The following is a 6,000-nucleotide window of genomic DNA, read 5'->3' as shown; positions in this document are numbered from 1 at the left end:
CGCCACAAATCGCATCACAGCACAGGACGAGCCGTGGGAGCCTAGCTTTGATGTCACCAACAGGCTGAGGCAGGGACAGAGATTTCTCCTGAAGGGAATGGAGCGTGATTTTCGATTAGAACTGGAATTCGCTGCGCCTGTTACTCTCAGTTCGTTGTCTGAGCTAAATATGGCTGTCTGTCTAAAGAAGAAGCGGAAGGAACTTATAGAGGTGTAAGACTGCACATACATGAAACTAGATTTTTTATATATATATATTTTCTGATCAAATGTGAATAGTCACCTCCAAGTCTCTATGATATTCTGCTAGATTTGGCACAGGTCTTTTCTCTATTCTTACATTTTTCCAAAATGAATTGTCCACCAGTAAATGTGTGTGTGTGGGTAATGGTTTGAGTTTATTTTTTATGTCAGATTGGGTTAAGTATTTTTGAATCTCAGTTAGCTTTAGACACTTCGCCGACAGAAATGACAGTTTTCTGTGTCTTTGTCAGTGGGAGGCGGAGAGAAAGTCAAAGTAAAAAGGAGAAACCTTCACCATTAGTCCTCACAGTAAGGTGCTTTATAACATCTCAGATGCTCACTGACCAGTGTGGACTACTAATGGCTCCAAAAAAACTGTTATAATAACAATAATAATGGCAATATTGTACATGTTTTGGATACCTTGAGTTGCGACCCGGCTACAACATTTTTACCCATGGTTTATTATAATTATAAATATATATATTATATATATATTATATATTATATATTTCATTTTAATTATTTATTTTTTTGTTAGTTCTCACTCTAAGACTAAGTCTATGTTTTAGTTTTGGCTTAGTTTTAATTTCTTATTATTATCATTATTTGTGTGTGTGTGTGTCTGTCACCTTGTCAAAGACCCTTCCCAGAGTATTTGGATCTTGTTTTCTTTGTAATGTCTTTCAGATCCAACTAAAAGCATTCAAATGTGTGTGTGTGTGTGTGTGTGTGTGTGTGTGCTCTTGTTTTTATTACATTATGAGGACCAAATGTCCCCACAAGAATAGTAAAACGTGAAATCACCTACATTGTGAGGAATAGCCAATGGTCCCCACAAGGGAAATTGATTAATGAACATACTTAATGATGTTTTTTAGAAAATGTAAAAGAGCAGAAAGTTTTCTGTGATGGGTAGGTTTAGGGGTAGGGTTAGTGTAAGGGGACAGAATATAGTTTGTACAGTATAAAAACCATTACGTCTATGGAGAGTCCCCACAAAGATAGTGGACTAGACGTGAGTGTGTGTGTGTGTGTGTGTGTGTGTGTGTGTGTGTGTGTGTGTGTGTGTGTGTGTGTGTGTGTGTGTGTGTTAAATATTTTTTTAGACTTATCTTATTATTTTTATTGTTTTTATTTGTACTTTTTTTTTTTACCTTCCTCAATGTAGGCATGTTTTCTTGGCGGAAATTAGCCGCTACATATGTATTTTAATGTATTTTCATTTTAGGTTGCGTTTATAATTTCTGTTCAGTGTATTAACCATGACTTTTGCCTCAATAAACTCCTAATTACTGCTTATTAATAGTTAGTAAGGTAGTTGAGTTTATGTACTGTGTAGGATTAAAGGTGCAGTCTGTAAGAATGACAGCTAGTGGTTGGAATAGGTACTGCAGTCCAAATTCAAAATATCAGAGATCGTTGTTTCCCCGCCCCTCCTCCTCAGACTCGACGGGTTGCCAGTTTGAGAGCACGCGACAGAACGAGCGCAATTGACAATGAAAGCCCAGGGGACTTACAAACTGTAAGTTGATGAGTTGATTTATCCGCGTTTTAATATGCTCTCGTTCATAGAGATTTTTAGATGGATATCGAGGCTTTTTAGGTTGTGTGGAATCTGCAATCTCTGACTGCGATCTTGTTTGCTGGCTGCAATACGCTGTGTTTCCTAACAACTGGCATCCCGGTGTGTCGAATACTATTGGGTGAACTGGCAGTGGGCGAGATCACACACAACCTACTGACTACACGGAACGTGTAAAATAATAAATAAAATAACTGGCTGTAGAAGTGTTTTTGTGAACTTCGCATGTTTCCTAAATATCTGCAAACATATTATGGTATTTGTATCCTTTAGTAGAGTAAAAAAGTTGCATACAGCACCTTTAACCCTCTGGGGACCAGAAACGCGCCGGCGCGTTTTGCTTGTTTTTTTTCACATAGCAGAAAAATAGACTTAAAGTACTACCATCATTTCTGTTCATATAGAGTTAAGAAATATGAAAAAATAATCTGGTAAATGTCTACTTTTTTATGTGCCCACATACAATCGAAATAAAATATTGTGCTTTTGTAAAATAAAGAAAATAAACAGGGTGTGCGTTCTGCCTCTCAGTCACCGTGAACTTTTTTTCTGGAGCACGTCTCTAATCTTCAACACAACTCAGCTAATACTATTCACCCAGCCATAAGCAATATACCTTTTAAATCATTTGAGTTTGTACTTTTAAATGATCCGATTCAAAACTAAAATTAATATTCTCCGTTTATGTCATCTATATAAAAAGAGAGACGTGTCAGCCCGTCTCATTATCGTTCTCTCAGCTGATTATCTCTGGTAATGTGACACGCCCACGGAGAGCACGCGCTATTCAAACGCAAATATGTGAAGCAACACATTGAGACGCGTTAACGCCCATAAACTCTGAAAACACACATTATTTTTTAGTCAGATTAATCTACTGTCGTCTTGCGCGGCTATATGAGGAACAATCCTGGGACATTTACCACTGGGTTTATTTTCACTTCGAGGATGAACAGATTCAGCTGAGAAGTAAGTGTTTTTTGCAAGTGCTTTGTTCTAATCGCGATATAGAATAACGTAGTGTCTGTAAACGGAAAAATAGCATACTGTTTAAAAATGTGAATCATGTGTGTGTGTGTGTGTGTGTGTGTGTGTGTGTGTGTGTGTGTGTGTGTGAATGAATGAATGAATGAATGAACGCACAGATACGCACTGTTACAGACTAAATAACAGACAACATTTCGTTGACTCGTTTTGGATAAAGTTTTTACTCTAAAATAGACATCAAATAAGCTTTTTTTAGGAGTTTCTGCTCATATGTTAAATATATATAGTATGTTTTGTCAATAAACTAATCAACTAAGATCTTATAGTGTTTGTTCAAGCTATATCAAAATAATGAATCCTCAACTTTGAAATATGTATGATTAAACTAAGACATTTATGGAGAAAGACAATTTTCTTTTCAAGATGTTTCCAACTCTAACTTTGAACTTTGAACTGAATTAAAACCATGTCTATATGGTGAAGGGTGTGTGATAGAAGTGTCCAGACGTATGCACCCAGTATTTTCCTTATATAAATCCAAACAATCTAAAAGCCATTCTTTTTTAAATCTCCTCATTCTTTGTGCAAGGCTCCTGTAATGATATGGCCTGATAGCACCTAATAGGGCCATTATGGGGAGGGTCTTTGTCTTTCTCAGGTGTGGAATGCCATACATATTAATGAGAGATCACGCCTCCTGCATAAAGCTTTCTCAAACAAAACACGTCATTAAAAATGTAAAAGACTTTATTGACTTATCTGAATGAGTAGTCAGGATGATTCTCACATAGTTTTGGAGCAAATATTCTAGGCTATGTGATACAATTTTCAAAAGTCTTGTGAAGAAATAATCAATATGTGTTTTGTGGTCTTATTTCAGCAACTTTCATTTTTATTTTTTTCAATAACCACGCATAAACATTATTCTATTAAAAATACAAACATGTACATACATGTTGCTCAGATATCATGGTAGCCAAGTTTTTTGTGCTGAAAAAAGCACAAATGTCAGTGCATGTCAAAACATCCCAAGGGCCCCCAAAACACTCTGGTCCCCAGAGGGTTAAGGGATGTAGAATATGGTCATGCAGGATACGGCATTAATATGTGCTTTATAAGCACTAAAAACAGCCAATATAATAAAATTCACGCTAATAAGCAACTTCTTAATAGTGAGAATGGGACCCTAAGCTAAAGTGTGACGATTTCTTATTCTATTCTGTATCTTTTGCTAATCCCTGACATTTCCTGTGCACTTGATTGACACTTCGAGACACCACTGAGATCCAGGCCTTCTCTTGTCAGATTTTCTGTTTGTATCCACCATCAGATCCATTTGTGCAGGGAGGCAGAGCTGAATTAATTACCCCTCCAGTCATCTATTTGACTCAGGGAGCAACTTCATGACAAATCAACAAACTACTCGATTTAAAACTGGGCCCACAAACCTCTATGTAGCATCACTGAACTGACTCATTGCCTATTTTCAAGAAGTACCTTCCACTTGATCTGAACCACAGTGCAGCCAAAGATCAGATGCATTTTCCGCTGCATTTGAGAGCCGAGTGGTTTCGTCAGTAAATTATTGCTACAAGTACGACATCAACCAACAGTGCGGCCCTGTGGTGCCTATGACATGTTTAGTTGCTTTTGTAGAGGCAAACCGAACCACTTGCTGTGTAAAATAACCAGAGCACTGGTCTAGGACCAGCTATCATAAATATAATTGCCAAGGTTGTTTCCTAGGGATTCTGCAAGAAATACTACTCGCAGCCCACGGGACGTGCATTTCCCATGACAGTTGACCAGATTTGTAATTAAGCGGTCGACACTACAGCACACCATGAATGAAGATTAATGAGCAGCAAGCCAAAGTTGATGAGCCAAACTAGAGAGACAAGTATCATTAACCCTTTATCAGCCTAAGGGACCTTTGCAATGCAGCAGCGGCCGAGGTTCACTTGCATTTCTGCAAACTCGTGTCACCTTGTGGTTGAAACATTTCTATTCTGTTCCACAGAGAGGAACAATAGAAATTGGCCTTTACTTTGGTTTATGAGCACTCAAGACCCAAAACACTTTCCAAGTTGAAACAAAAAAGACAAAAAGGCACTTAGGGCCCCGGGTCTTGAAGGCAGGGAGTATTAGAAGTCTAAGAACATTAACCTGTCAAACTGGATGAGGTAATTTGTTTCCATTCATTACACAACGGAGTGAACCCCAGTGATTAATGTCACGCCTCGAACGGGGCAACTGCGTAGGGGAATGTACTCGGGAATCATTAAGCTAACACGCTAACGCAATGAATGCGCCTCGCACACCCACATCCCTCTCTAACTATGACGCTAACTACCCTGGAGGAAAATTATATTGCTTCAGAAATAGAAACAAACGAGACAATTATTGATGTACAGTAAGAGTATAAAGAGACCTTCTTGACATTTTAATTTCTCTTTTTTTCAGTCATGTAGAGGTACAGTAAGAGTGGATGTTTCCCCTTAATTATGTAGTTTTAAAGACCCCCTGTGGTGAAAATCAAGTTTTTGATGTTGTTTATGTCTTATGTTCCTGCAACCTCCCGTCCAAAACAAGGGACCAAACCCATCAACATGTGGGGCCGGGGCGGGGCTTTTCCGATCATTCCTATCATGTTCTGTGAGCATTTTAACACAGTGAGCACAAAATCGGGGACATATATACATAATTCACCAGCTCTATATTGCAATATTACGATGTTATGAAGAACTATATGCCTTTCACCACTGACTTTCTATGATGTTCAAAGCGTTTCTAAGGATACTGAATATCTAGAAGGCAGCCGTCTGACTCTGAGATGGTGAACGGGAACATGGTTTGTGTAACATTAGCAACACATTATTAGCTGTTTGATAACGTAGTCGAGCCAAAGGCTAATCATATCAATTGCCATCATATGTCCGACGTTGTAGAGAGCGATACATAAAGTTCATTACCATTTTGATACATTGTAGACAAGCCTGATTCACTCTTCCTCTTCTTCTTCTGAATCAGTTTCTGGTTCAAACATATATGGCTGAATTAAACCAGTATTTCCACTTGCCATTGTGTAGCAGTAAAGTTGAGCGAGTGGATCATGTAATCCGAGTGAGTGGAGGCGGGGCTAATTTGCATGTTCAGGTTTTTGCGTATACTAAATGAAGTGAGGG

This window comes from Rhinichthys klamathensis, unplaced genomic scaffold (assembly GCF_029890125.1).
Source record: "Rhinichthys klamathensis goyatoka isolate OS25496 unplaced genomic scaffold, OSU_Roscu_1.1 h1tg000157l_1, whole genome shotgun sequence".
NCBI classification, from domain to species: domain Eukaryota; kingdom Metazoa; phylum Chordata; class Actinopteri; order Cypriniformes; family Leuciscidae; genus Rhinichthys; species Rhinichthys klamathensis.
This window is presented reverse-complemented; position numbering follows the sequence as displayed.